The following is an 18,908-nucleotide window of genomic DNA, read 5'->3' on the forward strand; positions in this document are numbered from 1 at the left end:
GTTTGCTAGCAAGGCCTTCAGTACTCACACGTAAACTGAACTCTTACCCACAGATCTCTTCTAGTTGTTCAGACTAGGCCAATTTAACACAGTCCTATCTTCTCAGAATTGTTTGTAGGAGAAAATGGAGAAAGGAAAGAGAAGAGACCTACCATGGCAGCTAGCAGTCTTTGATTGAGCAAGTCCTTCTGATCTCTGATGTTAGGATTTTTTTCAAATGTTAAGAAGTGAGAGGAGAGGAATCACTCAATAAAAAGGCCACACAGAAAAAAGTTAATGAAAAGAAAAGGTGTTGAAAAAGACTACAAAAATAATAGAAATAAGAAAGAGAAAATGGAAAAAGTGACAAAGAAGTAAAGGGTGAAGGAGGGATGACTGAGAAAAGTTGTAGACAGCCAATAAAAACATGGAATAGAGATACAGAAATGCAGGCAGTGCTTGAAGTATATATGAAGAAGAGCAGTGACATGGAGGAATCAGATATCCTTGTGCAGTTAGGGTTCTCCAGAGAAACAGAGCCAGTAGAATACGTATATGAAGAGATTTGTTATAGGAACTGGCTTACACGGTTATGGAGGCCAAGAAGTCCCACCATCTGCTATCTGCAAGCTGGAGACCCAGGAAAGCCTGCGTGTCATTCAGTCTGAGTCCGAAGGCCTAACAAGCGGGGGCCACTGGTGTTAAGTCCCAGAGTCTGAAGGCCTGAGAACCAAGAGCTCCAGCATCTGAGGGCAGGAGAAGCTGGATGTCCCAGCTCAAGAAAAGAGAGAGAATTTGCCTACCTCTACCTTTTTGTTCCATTTGGGCCCCCCACTGGCTGATGACTGCCCACATTGCTGAGGATGCATCCCTTTACTCAGTCTCCTGAATCAAATGCTGATCTCTTCCAGATACACACTTACAGACACACCTAGAAATAATGTTTTACCAGCTATCTGAGCATCCCTTAGCCCAATGAAATTGGCATATAAAAATTAACCTTCACATCCTTCTGTTATACATTTGCTTTTACATTTTATTATATATCCCTCGGGCATTGGAGGGAGTAAGAAGGAATCAAGAGCCTGATTTCATCAACAAAATCTAATTCAAACTACCAAGCACAAAAGGAGAAAGGAGGGCCTTGTTGTAAGTTATAGAGCGTCTTATGGATCTAGGGCAGGAATGGCGCCAGGCTCACAAGGAGGGAAACAGAGTCTGGAAAGCTGTTAAGGTCTCATCTCTGCTTCTGACTCTAAACGCATTTTCTTTTCTCTCACACTGCAGGCTGATTCCTCTACTTCACAGGAACTCTTGGTAAAACTACAGAGTTGTGGTTCCATCTACCTACAGAGAGTTCATATTCACTGGGGATCTCTTTGGTGCAGCTTAAGCCAGGTAAGCGAGCATAACACAGGATGGCAGCAGGCATCTCCACTACACGACAGGCCTCTGTGAAGTTTTGGCACTTGAGAGCTCTTAGGGCATTGATGGTGTGGCCCACTTTATTCAGGCCTCAAGAGGCCCACCATGACTGCCCCACCTACAATGATACCCCCTCCCTCATTCTCTACTCCCAAACCCTGCATGATTTATTTCTTCACTATCTTACAATATACTGTGTTTCATGTTTATGTGTTTATTGTGTCTCCCCTGCTAGGATGTAAACTCCATAAGAGCAGAGATTTTTTTTTTTTTTTTTAATTTACTGTTTTGTCCCTAGAGAATACTGGCACGCACTATGTATTAATAGAGTATTTGTGGAAGGAAGGAAGGAAGGGAGGGAGGGTGGGAGGAAAGGGGGAAGATATGCTGAAATTCAACTTAGTGATCCCTCAAGAGTAGAGCTAGGACTGAAGTTAGGACTGAAATCAGAGGAGTTGAGAATAAGCTGACAGATGTGATTATTATAATCAGGAAGACTTCAAGCTTATGGTAACCACTTTTTCTGACACTTACCTATTAGGAATATCGAGATGGAGGCTGTGGGAAAGGGGAGGAGCTGATTCTAGAACTGGACTAATCCTGCATCCAACAGAGATCTAATAGTTGTTGATCATTTATTATGTCTCAGACATAATGCAGGCACCTTGCAAACTCCATGAGATGTGAGAAGATTGAGGGGAGAGGTTGAGTTGTTAGACTGTGATCACCAAGCAGTGGGGGGTGGAGCTTACATTAGCATCCAGGCTCACTGGAACCAGAAAGCCCACACTTGCCAGTGAGATGATGCCCGAGCCCAATAATGTTTTACTGTTGCTGTATGGTTTACATTAATTTATAGTACTTGCTTGAAAGGAAATGCTAACAAAGTCTGGTTAAATAGCCTATTAAACAAACCTTTCTTTTTTTTTAAATCTCATTTGTGTGTTTTTTTTTTAATTAATTAATTTATTTATTTATTTTTGGCTGTGTTGGGTCTTCGTTTCTGTGCGAGGGCTTTCTCTAGTTGCGGCAAGCGGGGGCCACTCTTCATCGCGGTGCGCGGGCCTCTCACTATCGTGGCCTCTCTTGTTGCGGAGCACAGGCTCCAGACACACAGGCTCAGTAGTTGTGGCTCACGGGCCTAGCTGCTCCGCGGCGTGTGGGATCTTCCCAGACCAGGGCTTGAACCCGTGTCCCCTGCATTAGCAGGCAGATTCTCAACCACTGCGCCACCAGGGAAGCCCCAAACCTTCTTTTATGAATAGTAAATACTACAAATTACCACTTTAGTTGTTTGCTAATAAGACATCTAAAATATTTGAGAATATTGTCATAAGAAAGTAAATAGTACATCTGTAATCTTATCAAACACTTTGCTTAATTATTAATTAAGCAATAATTAATTAATTAATTAATACAAAAAGGAAGTTTATCATCCTTGTTTGAATCAGTGGGGTCAAAAATTAAAGAATGTTTAGTCTGTTTATGTGTAAAATTAAAGAATGTTTAGTCTGTTTTATGTGTTTTATGTTTTATATCTATATAAACACATATGCATGTGTATAACATTTATAAAACCTTACATAAGTTTCAACATTACTAATCACCTGACAAAAAGGTGCCAAAACTTGTCAACTCATCAGAACCACATTCTTTGGCAATCATGGGGTAGGATTATGAATTCAATTTATAAAATAACTTACTGACATTGAAGAGGAATCTTAATGAGTAGGAAAATTGGACTGAGTGTAGTATAAAAGGGAAGAGTTATTCATTTAACAAACATATACTGAGTATCTACTAAGTTCAAAACACTGTTGAATGCTAGAGATTCAAGTCCGAATAGTCATATTTCCTTACCTAGAGGAACTTACAGTTTAGCAAAAAGGAATATTATGTTCAACCCTCAGTGCTCAACTTTGTTTGTATAATTCCATTTATATGAAATGTCTAGAACAGACAAATTTATAGAGACAGAAAGTAGGTTAGTGGTAGCCTAGGGCTGAGGGAATAGAAGAAAGGTGGGTGACAGCTAAAAAATATGGGCTTTCTTTTGGGAGTAGTGAAAATATTACAAAATTGATTGTGGTGATGGTTTCACAATGCTGTGAAGAGAATAAAAACCTTTCAATTGTATACTTTAAATGGGCAAGTTGTATTACGTGTGAATAAGATTGTTAACAAAAAACCTACATAACCCAACATTTATTATCTCATATTTTCTGTGGACCAGGTGTCTAGGCATGGCTTAATTGGGTACTTTGCTTAGGATCTCACAAAGCTGCCATGAAGGTGTTGGACAGGGCTGTGATCATATCGCTCAGTGCTCAACTTTAAATGAAATGTTTTTAAATGGGCTAATATGTATTTCATATAGCAAGTGTAACTTATTTCTATAATATCAATCCACAATTTCAATAAAGTAAAGTACTTTCTCTCATGCTTCTACAGATTGGCTGGTCTCAGCTGGGTGGTTCTTCCCGGGGATCTCCCATGCAGTGGTGGTTAGCAGTCTTCAGGGATGCAGTGATCCGAAAGTCCAGTTGGCCTGGACATCCAAGATGGCCCGCTCAACTGGCTGACAGTCAGAGGTGACTGTTCGCTGGGAGGTAAGCTGGGCCGGACACTAGAATACCTGCATGTGGCTTTCCATGTGCCTTTGACTCGGGCTTTTCATACATAGCATGGCGGCTCTAAGAGGGAGCACATGGAGAGTGAGCATGATGCAAATGCAGTTAAGATAAATCAAACACAGTTAAGGGCTACACCAGGAGCTAGCGCGGCGCCACTTCCACTGTATGTCATAAGTCAAAGCAGTCACAGGGCTTATCCAGACTTAGGAACATAGAGGAATAAACTCTATCTCTTGATGAGGGAGTATCAAGACCATGTTGTAGAATAATGTGGGATTAGAGTTATCTTTAGATATCTTTGGAAAACATCATCTGCGACAGATAGAAAAGTCATTGTTTTGAGCAATGTTTCATTTCAATTTTTTTTTTAAATTTTTATTTGGCCACACCACATGCCATGTGCGATCTTAGTTCCCTGACCAAGGATCGAACCTGTGTCCTCTGCATTGGGAGCACAGAGTCTTAACCACTGGACCACCAGGGAAGTCCCAAATTATGTTAACCTAGCGTTAATACGTTCAAATGCAGTAAATCATCATCTGTCTGACAAGCAAGGTTGTTCCCATCTACACTTTCCTAAGGGAAAGAAGGAAATGCCACATTTGGGGAAAGAACTTCCCTCCAATGGTGAGACAAGTACTAGTGCAGGTCTAACATGCACACCCACACCCCAAGTAGCACAGAAACAAGTCTTTAATATCCAGGGCAAGATAATACATCCAGACAGTCTTCGGTGATAATAAATCGAAATGCTCATCTATGAGTGTCATGTCCTTTCAGCTCTTCATCAATTCAAACAGAAATTAATCTATTGAAATCAACTATATGATACTGTTAAGTGTTTTAGACTGTATAAAAGCTTATAATCCAGAAACCATGTCTTCCTGGAATTTACAACTTATGCCAAAGGGCAGAAAAATATTGTCTCTTCTTCATGATTAGTCTCAGCAGTGGTTGATGTGTCCCTTATTTTTGAGTGTTATTGGTTTTTGGCTTTTTTCCCCCAAATGGCTACCAGAATAAGTTGCACAAAATTCAGAATTAATTTTGTGTAGGCTGCCTTTTAACCTGCATTAATTTAGAAACATGTTCAAGCATCTCTTGTTTACCCATCAGTAAAGATAAGATTGTGGTAGAAGTCTCAACATTTTTCCATAGTGCTGCATATAAAAGAGAAATATGAACAATTTTCACAATAACTGACATAAATTAATTTTTTTAAAATTAACTGTTAACTGTTAACTCTTCATGTTTGAATATGGTCATTAGATAGGCTTGGAAAGCCCCAAAATGTTCTCCCAATTCTTAAAAATTTCTATGTCCCTGCATCTTTTAGTCTTCTTAAAAAGAAAATGTACCTAAGTGGGGACCTAGAAAATCCCAGATGGTTAATACACAGGTTCTGGCATGGCAGGAAGAGAGATAAAGATATTAGAAAGTTGCAGTTTTTCCTGACAAGATCTTCCTCCTGCCTCACTTTTTGGTACGATGGAGAGCAAAGATTCAGTCCTTTCCTAGTTCCCATCCCCAGCATGAGGCTTGCCGCCATTTATCAGTAGGGACAGTCCTGATAGCCCCCAAGCTCTCTGATGAGGTTACAAAGAAAGTAGCAAGAGGCTGGTTCACTGGAGGGCACTTTTAATCGATTGTGAACGTGTGTTGTGTATGTAGGTCAATGAATTTCTGGAAGTGGGCTCAGATGGCTCAATGAAGGTTACTTCCTTGGGCTGCCTTTGACCTCAATTTAAGCAATTTATTTATAGTTGGGACAATGTCGTTTTAACATGACCTTAAAGTAAATTGAACAAGCCAATCCACAATGCAATGATCGGCCACTATGAAGCCCATTTTTTACAGGAAAGAGATGCATTTAGATCTTTGGGAAGAACTGGATAGGGACCAAGGTGGTGAAAGTGTGGGAAGAAATTTCAGAAACAAAGATAAATGGTTTGTTTTTTAGAGAAATAAATGGGTCAGTGTTCCAAACACTCCATTTCATTAATCAAGTTGGCAACAGTATCAACAAACTCAATTGCTAGCAAATGATTATCTGATTAAAACGGCAAGAAGAATATGTCCAAATAGGTAGAGAGTGTGGACTAAATTTTATAAGATTTAAAATACCCTTAGTGCATTCTTTTCAACTGTATCAGTAGTACGTGGGGTACCATTTCGTCAGAAAAAAATCTCAAGGATTTGCTTATTCTTTACAGACTATGCATCCCTTGTTCTCTTGAGAATCTTACCCCACTTCTCAAGTTTACTGAACTACACTGATCCACTTAAAAAACTAAACTGACCTCAGTTATCTTTGTTCATGCTGCTAAAATTGAACTCCTTAAGGTTATATTGTATTATATGGTCCATGCATTTTGTTGTACCATTCCCCAATATTTCTAGGTACCTAAAAATGTTTAGGGTAGACAATAAAATCACTAAATGAAAATTGGATGCAACTTGCCCAAATTTCAGCAAAGAAAGGAATGTTCACTCCACCTATGGAGTATGAAAATGACAAAAAGAGGCATTGACTAACCCCCAAACTCTTGCTCCAAGGGCAGGCCAACAATGTTGCAGATGGGTACAGATGGGTATCTAGGACATTCAAGCTCCAAGCCCTGGGCCTTCAATGCCTCTGTCTCCTTCATTTGGATGATTCAGTGCTACAGCCTGTTTTATCTGGTCCCCATTCACCTGCAGCTCTTGCTTAGCCAATCTATTATGTATAAGAAGGTGGCTTTCCCACCAACACTTCTGCAATCTCTTTCTCATGAAATGCTTTGCAAGACACCTCTCCCTTTGACACCTTACTGAGCATAATACTGTATCCTGTGTAGATTAATAATGTATTTGTCCCAAGATCAGTTATCTAGAAAACTCAGCTATCCAGAACACAGCCAAGAGTAAGTAGGAAGATAAAAACTCATCTGAGCCACTAAAGGAAACTTACAGAATATGTACACAAAATCTTGCTCATTTTACTCAGAGAAGAATCTCAAGCCATCACTCAGGGCTTATTTACTTCTATTTTACATGCAATTCGTACATGATAATCAACCAACTTCTTATTCAACATCACAAGAAAACCAGCAAATATGCAGAAGGAAGAAAGAAGGCTGGTAGAAGCAGGCACACTAGCAATAACCAAAATAAACCTGACAACTGCTTTGGATGCAAAAGCGAGAACTTCAAAATGTACAGCAGAATAAAAGATACATCATTCTAAATCAGTGCGTGGGAGCATCTCAACATCCCCTGAGGCCATCGCTGATGTTCAGTACAGTGGAACTGAGTCATCAAGAAAAGGTTAAATTATATTTTGAATTCCAATAAGAAGGCAGAATGTGTATTGCCCATTACATAAAGTTTTTCAATAAAAGTGGCTGAAATAAAGGATTTCAATTCATTCATTTATTAAATAGACATCGAGTGCTTACTATGTGCCGAGCTCGACTTCCATCCCCTGCCTTTTGTTTTTAATTTTAGATAACTGAGGCCTGGAAGATAAGCTATCTGCTCATTCCTAACAATTTTCTCAAAATTGCTGAGACTAAGCCAGGCCATAAAGGTAGCACATCACTGCCCCAGTGCCCTCCCTTCTGCAGGTTTGCTGCAGCCTCAGATGAGTCTGAATGGGGTGATGAGACACAGCTCAGTAAAACCCATTGCTTTATTAACTGTGAGAAACTTAGTGGAAATAATAGATATTAGGACCTGGGGATGCAGTCTCTCTGTTCTTAATATAAGGAATAAGGCTATCTCTTGTTAAGTTATGGGCTCTTTGAGTCATATAACTGACTGCCTTTGTCTTGGTACCAGAAAGCTCAAGCTAAGACTGTGACCCGCTTCTCACTATTGAAGAGATTTCATGGGTGTTATTTTGTGCACTGCGTTTTGTTTCCATACCTTTTGTTTTCCATTTGCCTCATCCTTTTCACTTATTTTGAATGTATATCTTTTTGCTCTGTAGTTTGTTTTATTTATTAAAAACTTGTATGGAAGTTGTCATGCGCTAGATGCTGTTCTAAGCCCTTTACAAATATTAGCTCATTTATTTCTCATAATTATGCTATGCGATATCCATTTATAGATCATTAAAAACTGACACTGAGAGATTCGTTATCATATGTATCTTTTAATCTACACAAAGTCTTTTTGGAAAATAAGAAAATATATTGCAATCCATAAACAATTAGCTAATAAAATTAACTGGAAAATTTACTTAAACGTATCCTTATTTCCCAGCAGTGTCAAATATACCAGAGGTGTATGATATAGATAGAGGTGTATGCTTACATTCAAGTGATTTTAAAGTGTTTATTGTATTCCTGAGATCCTTAAGACACACTGTGATCTAATCAGGCAGCTAACAGCTAATCAGAGACGCCTGGGTGGGGAATCGCTGCAGTGATTTTTTTTTTTTTTTTTTTTTTTTCACACACACACACTGTATTTTATTTTTACAAGAGCTGCAGTGATTTGATGCTCCCTGCTGCACTTCCTCCTGGCCTGCTGAGGGTTGTGTTTCCCACCTCTTTATTTAGCAGGCTATATAGTACATGCAGGCCCTAGCGAGTGGCCTCAGTCGTTCATCTTATCTTACGGTTAATAGTGCTGTTAGCTGCCTGAGAATAAGTAACCCAAGTCTCCAAAAATCCTGAGAACGGAGGAACAGATTTTCCATGATTGTTTCAAGGATTCTTTTGGAGATTTTTAGTGCAGCAGGCTGTAAATTGTTTCTTGAATTATTGAAAATCACGGACATCTGGGTTGATTAGCTGAGTAAACTTGAACGAGTTCTTTACTCCCGAAGTGCAGTGCTCCTCTCCTCCTGGGTTGATATTACACCCTTGCGTCTGGCTCTGGACAATTCAGAGGCTGAAAGAGGCATTATCATCTCGGACAAGACTAATCTCATTACCAGGTACAAAATGGCAACAACAAAAAAAAACTTTTTGCCTGTTATCCACTTTAAAATCAGCCCAAAAATGAGAACAGAAAAGAAACAGAAACTGTTTTTTTTTTTTTTGTCCATGGGATTTTAAATTATTTATTTATTTATTTATTTATTTATTTATTTTTGCTGTGTTGGGTCTTCGTTTCTGTGCGAGGGCTTTCTCTAGTTGCGGCAAGTGGGGGCCACTCTTCATCGCGGTGCGCGGGCCTCTCACTATCGCGGCCTCTCTGGCTGCGGAGCACAGGCTCCAGATGCGCAGGCTCAGTAGTTGTGGCTCACGGGCCTCTCACTATCGCGGCCTCTCTGGCTGCGGAGCACAGGCTCCAGATGCGCAGGCTCAGTAGTTGTGGCTCACGGGCCTAGCCTCTCCGCGGCATGTGGGATCTTCCCAGACCAGGGCTCGAACCCATGTCCTCTGCATTGGCAGGCAGATTCTCAACCACTGCGCCACCTGGGAAGCCCAGAAACTCAGTTTTTGATGATACTAAAATAAATCCATATTTCCTAAACCCGGTGTAAGTCAGAAGTGAATAGGGGAGCGGTCACTCATCTACCAGAGTGAAGAAACACCCAATGCAGATAAAGGTAAAGGTAGATACCAGTGGGAAGCAAGTCAGTTTGCCCGGCAGCTCTTCTGAAAGGCTCAGGAATGGGAGAAACCAGGTACCAAGAAAGGCCTGGGTGATTCCAAGTTGTTCCTCTGAGCCAGTTTTTGAGTGGAGACCTGGGGTCTTACTGGTTCATATGTAATTATCTGAGTTCATATGTAGTAGTTAAAGTAGTAGTTAAACTTCTACTTCTCTGAAACACAGTACAGCTGTTAGCATACATTTTATAAATTTGAAATGTAATATTAATCATAATTTTTGCTAAAATCTCATTATGTTTTAATGATTTCTAAACTTTTAGAGGCTGTACATGTGCTATTTGGACTATTTGATCAAGAAACTCTTGCTTGATATTCAACTAAACTGAAATATTATCTCAATGCTCATGGTGTTTTCAAGTCAATTAAGTATCATCACTTAAATCTGTTAAACTTTCATTCTTCATTGCTATCATTCTAATTCAAAGGAAGTATATCCATAGCTTAAAAATAGTTCTTTAAAGATTAAAAGGAGTGATGAAAATGGTAGTATAAATACTGCAACTAAGAATCAAAGTGGAAATATAGATAGGGAGCACAACTCCAGGGTGAACATAGAATGTGAATCTTCATAAGCTAGAGCAAGGAAAATTAAACTTGTAATGATTTTGCACAAGCAGCCAATAAAGAAAAGCGTGATTAAGTACGATGATGAATATAAGATAAATGAACTTTATTGGAAAATTGACCCACTGCCACCAGTCCCAGTGCATTATCTGTTAAAACACTTGTCTGTAGTGACGTATAGCCCTCGGGGATTTCTTGCATAGTGACTAGTCTTGTAAAATCAATCACAGTTTTACAAAACTATGCAAAATAATGCTATTCATTACATAACTGCTGAAATTTTTTCTGAAGGCAGGTAAATGACCAATATCACAGACTGATATTTATTCATATTTATATACCTCCTACTCTTTATTGCTGTGAAGACTTTAAAACCAAAAAAGGTCAATACTGTATGCTTTATTAGAGAGAAAGCAGAATAATTTGGAAGAAAAACATGTCCAAACAGCATGATTACCAGGTATCTATAACTATATAACACCATAACAATTAAAACAGTGTGAAACTATCTCAGAATGAGAAAAATAAGCTAGGAAAACAGAATAGAGGTCAGAAGTTGACCCAAGCTTAAATAGGAACTTGATATATAATGGAATTGATCATTCAAATCAGTGGGAAAAGAATGAAGTATTTAATAAAGTGTGCTTGAACTGTTGCTTATTCACATGCAAAAATTGGCATTGTATCCTTACCTCACTCTAGATGAAAATAAATTCCAGATGATTTAAAGACATAAATGTTAAAAGAAAAACCTTTTTAAATTTGAGAAGAAAATATAGATTGATTGATTGATTGATTCATGACCTTAAATTAAGTAAGAATTTCTTAAACCATATACTAAAAACACAAGAAGCAAACTACATGAAAAAAAGATTGATACGTCTGCAATATTTAACTTTGACATACAATTTTAGGACATATTATTTTGTTACATGAACAAAGATACTAAAAAATGAATCATTGTCAACTTGGGAGAGGCATGAAGGGAAAGATTCTGGGAAGGTATCCAGGAGATTTCAATTATATCTATAATTTATCTCTCAACAATATGTATAACAAGCATATACGGCAAAATGCTATGGTCTGACAAAGTTGACTTACTGGTGTGGGTTGTATTGTTTTCTATAACTTCTCTATTTTATGCTTAAAATAGTTTATAGTAAAAAAAAATTAAAGAATGCTTAAGAGGCATGCTGATAGAATGTGAGGTCCATCATATGTAAAACACAGTTCCAGAAGGGAATGTTAGAGCGAATGGAAGGGTGGTATATTCAAAGAGATAATGGCTGAATATTTTCTAAAATTGATGAAAGACATGAATCAAGATATAAATATACACACACCCTCTCATGAATTCTTATGAATACACACTTTTTTTTTAAAGAGAAATTGAGTTTGAGCTGAGATCTTTTGGCTACAATTTGTACCAAGAGAATAAAAGTGTCTGGGACGGGACATAACAAATGTATTATGAAACCTGAATACCAACAATTAAATATTCTCATGTGCCTGCCAATGAACAAATGGCTACTGGTAAAATTCCTTATTCAAATGACACTGTTGTTATATAATATGAATGGCACATAATGTGGATGATCAATTATTTTCTTCCGGGTGCTAGTAGATCGTTTACTTCATTGTTAATCACCAGTGGTCAAAGTATGGTTCAGATTTTGGCATCTATGTGATACTTATAAGGTAGAAGTATTTGATGATTTACTGTTTATTTGCTTTTTACTGAAAACCCAGGCTACGTAGGAACAGACTTTTCATTTTGTTAACTGGTTTCTTTTTGAGCCATGATATGGGCCAGGGGTTAGCAAACTATAGCCCACAGGCCAAGTCTGACTCACCACCTATTAGCCTACCAGCTAGCAGTAGCTTTTACATTTTTAAATGGGAAAAAAAAATTAAGAGTAAATTTCCTGATATGTGAAAATTATGTGAAATTAAAATTTCAGTGTTCATAAATACAGTTTTTTTTTAACACAAGCACTTTCATCTTTATATTGTTTATGCTACTTTGATGCTACATTTAGGCCTGTAAAACCTAAAATATTAACTCTCTGGACATTTACAGAGGGTTTGCTGACCCTCTGATATAGAGTATAAATGTAGCTCAAAACACTCCAGCTGATATGCAGGAAGGAAGAGACGTAAATTGCAAATAATTTATACATTAATGTGAATTTACACACTGCTTTATTTACAGAGAACAGTTATGTAGAATATATGACATTCAATCATGATTTGGCACTAAATGAAGTTGTGAAAATTGTTAATATAATTAAATTGTTGTGATGACTATAACTGCTTTTCCTCATGTTATGTGAAGAAATAATAAGTAAATGATTCTGCTTTTGCATATCACAGTAAACTGGCTTTTGAAGGGAAAGTTGCTCTCATGAGTTTGTAAAAGGAGAGATGAAATAAGACACTTCATCATGACAATGAAAATGCCAGTGAAGACAGTATTTTTACTTTCATGTTGTGTAATTATTCTAGTGATTAGACAGAATCTAATAATTCAAGACCAAAATTCCACAAGGCTTAAGGTTGAAAATAAGAATTTGAATGAAAATAATGTTGAAGATAAATTCTCCTAAGAAGACAAAATTTGGGTTCAAGTCGCTGCATTGCTGAGTTTGACTCTTTACAAGCACTTGATTTTTTTCATCCTTCAGAGAATGAAATCAATGATATATTACAGTACAAACCTTGTCTCTACTTAAATGCTAAAACAGAGCATGAAGAAATGTTCCAGAGCTAAATGAAACCTATAAGTTCAATTTTATATGTTGAAGCAATCAACTTTATAGGTTTTTATTGTTGCTGGTGTTGTTTTCAGTGTAATAACTCATCTACACAGTGTCCAGCAAAGTGATGAAAGTTATTTTCAGTGAGAAATCTAACTTCAATGTTATGTACAATACAAACATGGAAAACTGATTATCAAAACATTTCTCCCATTCTTAATGGTACACAAATGTGATTTTCTAATCCAGTTGAAATAGAGATCAAAAGAAGAAATACCCCAGATGTGGAACCTCACTGTGCTACCTTCATGAAGACTGCACATACTGTCATTCTTCTCCATGGTTTGAAACAAAGATCATTCATGTTTTAAGTATTGTTCCCCTTTTGTAAGTTGTGATGAATTCTTGTTTTTTGATCTGCCTAAAAATTAGTGGCTAAACTTTGGCTATAAAGTGGCCCACAGCCACTGTTAGTTTACACAAAATGTTCAAAATGTAATAAGTATCTTTTTTTTTTAAGAAGTAAATGGTGGGGGCTTCCCTGGTGGCGCAGTGGTTGAGAATCTGCCTGCTAACGCGGGGGACACGGGTTCGAGCCCTGGTCTGGGAAGATCCCGCGTGCCGCGGACCAACTGGGCCCGTGAGCCGCAACTACTGAGCCTGCGCGACTGGAGCCTGTGCCCCGCAACGGGAGGGGCCGCGATAGTGAAAGGCCCGCGCACCGCGATGAAGAGCGGTCCCCGCACCGCGATGAAGAGTGGCCCCCGCTTGCCGCGACTAGAGAAAGCCCTCGCGCGAACCGAAGACCCAGCACAGCCAAAAATAAAAAAAAAAAAAAAAAAAAAAAAGTAGCTATAAAATTTAAAAAAAACAAACAAAAAAAAAAAAACAATGAGGAGGAAAAATTGTTAATTAAAAAAAAAAAAGAAGTAAATGGTGAAAATGCCACCAAGAAAATAGGAAATAAAGTGGGAATTGAAGGACAATTATGACTTTGCTAATAGATATATTTCAGGACCGAGAAGTGTACATGCAAAGGTACAGAAGCATGAAAAGTGAGGTAAGTTTGGGGGTGGTGAGTAGACCAGTGCCTGAGAGTGAAGAATTAGTATATAGGAGATGGAAAACAACTGCAAAGGTGATTCAAAGGGCAATTCTTTGTTTCCTCAGTGATGACTTATAAAACTTCCATTTACTTTTTTTTTTTTGAGCTCTTGTTTTTTTTCCAAAGCTTTTTCAAAGGTGGAAGCATATATGCTCTTAAAGAATTTGCAGATCAGATTGTGAGTTTCTGGCCCAATGAATGATTCAAGAATGAGAAGAAGAGGTTACAATATGGACAAGGATTGGAAAGCAACATGTTCTCCTAAACCATTGGTTTGAAAAAAAGAAAAAATGATTTCCAACCTAGATTTTTAAAGCCTTCTCTATTATCAATTAAGTTGTAGATTTGAAAAAAAAAGATATTTTTAGAAATACACTTTCAAAAACCTAATTCCTATTCATCCTTTCTCAGAATGCTACTGGAGAATATGTTCCACCAGAATAAGGGGATAAGCCCAGGAGGAACTAGGGGATCCAGGAACCAGGGAATCCATCGCAGGAAGGAAGCCGACAGAATTCCTAAATGAGGCCATGGTCATGCAGCAGGCTAGAGGCAGCCCCATCCCAAATAGGAAAGGTCAGAAGGCTTTGGAAGAGACTTATTCAAGACGATGAAATTGAAACCTAACATGTCTGAACATATTAACTGAAGACATACAATTCAGGGGAAGTTTGGAACTGAGTTGAGTACATAGGAAACTATTAAAAATTCCAAGGAAAATGAAATGTTGTGCAGGCAAGACAGAGTAATCAGTGCACTGAGTATGTGGCTCAGGTGCAGATGGTGTTTAACATGACCCTCATAATGTGGAAACTGAACGTGTTTCCTGCTAAAGTTGCATCTACACAGGAAAGATTGGAGCACGGGGAGTCTACGGGGTACAGATGGAGGTAAAATTGAACTGAATCTTCATCTTTCATAATGGAAAGTTATAACAGTTAATGCCTAAAACTGTAAGACAGAAAAGCAGCAATACCCACATTTTATTTTGGTATATGTCGGTTACAATCAGAAGATGGGGCAAGAGAGTTAAAAAGGGAGGTAAACAATGCTGTGGTGAGGTGATTAAGACCCAGGACTGTTCTTTTTCATAAAAGCTTTGTGGAGGTATCTCTATCTTTATATCATGAGTATTTTTAATTTCAATAAAAAGTATATTTCAAACAGTTAAAATGCAGAATACAAAAGCATATCTATGATGATAGGAACAAGAATTAGAAGAAGGTATAGACTAATAAACACATTGATTTGGAGAAAGAAATTTCTTCATTGGACCTTAAAATAATATGTTTACTTAGATTAAAATCAGATTTTGGGGCATGCATACTTCTCAGTTTTCATCACATGTTCTCAACTCAATTGATTTCAAAGGTCCGGAAGTGAGAGAAGTGCTGTGTTTTTATTTTGTTTTAAGTTAGTTAGGACAATAATCTTCCAACTGATGCACATGAAGACTTTCTAAGGCATATGTGCATGTGATTTCCAGATCCTCTTGTTTCATAGGTAATATATCTTAGAACTGTTCTGCCTGAAGCCATCCCTGAAGTTGAAGATCATGCTGGTTTTCCTTGCCCGCTCCCTCTTCATAATCAGCCTTCTCCCAATTAACACGTGAAATGCATATCCCTCAACCATCCCTAGTCTTACCATGGAACAGTGCTCTGATTTGAAAAACCTCTGGAGCATCAAGCCAGGGGACAATTCAAAATATTGCTTAAGCAAGTGAATGACTCTAATGAATGGGTAACAATCATTATGCAAATCAAATAGTTTTCAATTATTTCTTAGCACAAAATAGGAAGATCTAATGCAGTCATCAACTATTAGATCATTAAAACATTCCTGATGATCAATCACTATGTGACTTTCAGCAAGTAACCTGGGAGGGGTTCAAATAACTTTGTGACATTGCCTGAACAAAACTCCTTCCATTTCCATCTACTTATTGATATGATCGAGTTTGTCAGCATAATAAGTATAAAACTGATGCTGAATCCTGTCTTATTCTAAAATAAGTATATCCTCATCCACCTCATTAATATCTACATTTAAAATACAATTTTACTTTTTAGGTTTAATAATTCTATATCAATGTTTATAATACATGTATGCTATTGTGATTAATTGTATATTAGTAATAGCTGTAATAATTATGGTCACTTGAAGTTTTTAAAAACTATATTTCGATTTATATATGTATTTTTGTTGCAGGAAAGTGTGTGAGGGTAATCCAAAAAACCCTACAAGTATATGTGATGTAATGAAAGTGGAATTTATATACAAGTTAAGAAGAAAATAGAAAAATACAAATTTTCCACTTGCGTAAGAAAGCTTTTTCCATGTATATTTTTTAGGGGTTAAAAAACAAGAGATTGTTTAATTAATAAAATACAAGGATGAGGCCAGGTAGGGCAGGGGTAGTGGGGAACCACCTGGGGGCCTCCTTCCCCTACATCCACCATTTTATTTTTGAATGGATGGTGATGGGTATCAAATTGCCATGGTATTTAGTTTCCTTTGGATATATGGAAAAGGTGATATAAATTTTATTTTAAAATATAAATATTTCAAAATATACCAGAAATGATATCCTTTATTATAACATACAAAAATTATGTCCTTATTTTGAAATATTTTAGATATGACAAACTTTTTGGAGGGATTCATAATTTTAAAAATTATTTTTAAGAATCTCAGAGCAAAAATTTTGCAGAACACCTGTCTTTTCTGTGATTCCTTTTAACGGGCGGATTCATACTGCCCTCTGGTGGTTACAGTGGTTGGAACGCATGAAGTACAGATTTGGACCTGTGGCATTTTGGAAACAGAATTCCATTTTTTTGCTGCATTGAAAAAATAGCAGTTTGTTGTAGAGATGACTACATTTCACACATAATCACAGTTTTTATGAAATGTGGATATAGTGACAGGATTTTGAAATTTAAGATTTGACATCCAATGGATCAAAAAATCAGCTTGTCCACCTTTAGTAACTGTGATTTGGCATTGACCAAGCAAGCAGATTTTTGCTTTCCAGAGATGTCCAGACAGTACTCAAGAGTCCCCAGACATGGGGACTTCCCTGGTGACACAGTGGTTAAGAATCTGCCTGCCAATGCAGCGGACACGGGTTTGAGCCCTGGTCCAGGAAGTTTCCCACATGCCATGGAGCAACTAAGCCTGTGCACCACAACTACTGAGCCTGCGCTCTAGAGCCCGCGAGCCACAGCTACTGAAGCCCACATGCCTAGAGCCCGTGCTCCACAACAAGAGAAGCAACCGCAAAGAGAAGCCCGCGCACCGCAACGAAGAGTAGCCCCCGCTCGCCGCAACTAGAGAAAGCCCGCGCGCAGCAACGAAAACCCAATGCAGCCAAAAATAAATAAATAAATTAATTAATTAATTAATTATTTTTAAAAAAGAGTCTCCAGACATGATACAGACACTCCATCAGCTGAATGTAAAATCGGCGCATAGGTTCGGGTTTTTCTCCGTGCAACTGTGGAGGTTTACCTTCGTTTAAGTCTCCCTGTAGCATCCTCTCTCCTTGCCCTTCTGTGCCCCCAGGGACTCCATGCCTTGAGGCTGTCAGTAACTGGGATGAACATAATGGAGAAAGTGTGGCATAGTGGAAAGAGTGGGGCATAATGAAATTTGAAAGAACTATATCTGAATTTTATCCCCAGCCATCACTAGCTGTGATCTTGGGAGAATTAACTTCTCTTGATCAGTTTCCACAACAGGAAAACGGTTAAACTACCGGCCTCGTAGGTGCCATGGGAAACTAAAAACACATAGGTAAGGTGCGCAATAAGAGAAACCAACTGTACTTATTCCTATTTTATACATTTGAAAGATAAGCAGGTCTGACCATTTGGGGGATAAGAAATATAGTCACAGGGAGTCACTTGTTGGGGTATCTTGGTCATTTTTATTTATTTAGTTACAGCAGTGCCATTACATGTATCTTGCTTAAATATTTCTTTCCCTTTAAGAGAAATATTTCACCATTTTTCATCTTTATTAAACTTCCTCTCCCTTCTCCATTTCTCAGATGATTGAACTTGGTTTATAGTGAGAAAATAGATACAGCCTCTAAAATCACCAGCCTGTGAGCAATCACACCCACGTGCCACTCACACTCCTTTTACTATGGACAGTAGCTCCTTCCCCTGTGCTCTGAAACTCTCTCTTCATAAACTCCCACCTTTATAAAGGCTTGATCCTTGCAATCATCCCCTCTCCTCTGCATCATGTTTTTTTCTTTCTATTGGGTCATTTCCACAAATGAAAAATATCCTCAAGTATCTCCTTCTCTTTCAAACAACCTCTGTGCCGAAAAAATCTTCCTCGATTCCACATAACCCTGTAGATAATGACCTATTTCTCTGTTCCCCTTCACCACTGAACTTCTTGAAAACGTCTGTGCGTCACAGTTTCTATTTCCTCACCTCACATGCTTTCTTCAATCTACTTCACTTGCAATAATATCCTTCCACTTGGCTGAGACTTGTCAAGGTCAGCAATTTAATTCTCTGTTACCAAACCCAGTAAAAAAAAAAAAAACCTCTCTGTTCTTATCTTAAGTGACTCCTTAACAACTTTTGATAGTTGACCACGTGAATGAGAAAAAATATGGTATGCGAAAATGGCATCGTAGGGATGACTTTGTGGTAAAGAATATAAACTCAGGGGCTTCCCTGGTGGCGCAGTGGTTGAGAGTCTGCCTGCCAATGCAGGGGACACGGGTTCGAGCCCTGGTCTGGGAAGATCCCACATGCCGCGGAGCAGCTAGGCCCGTGAGCCACAATTGCTGAGCCTGCGCGTCTGGAGCCTGTGC

This window comes from Eschrichtius robustus, chromosome 2 (genome assembly GCF_028021215.1).
Source record: "Eschrichtius robustus isolate mEscRob2 chromosome 2, mEscRob2.pri, whole genome shotgun sequence".
In the NCBI taxonomy this organism is placed as follows: domain Eukaryota; kingdom Metazoa; phylum Chordata; class Mammalia; order Artiodactyla; family Eschrichtiidae; genus Eschrichtius; species Eschrichtius robustus.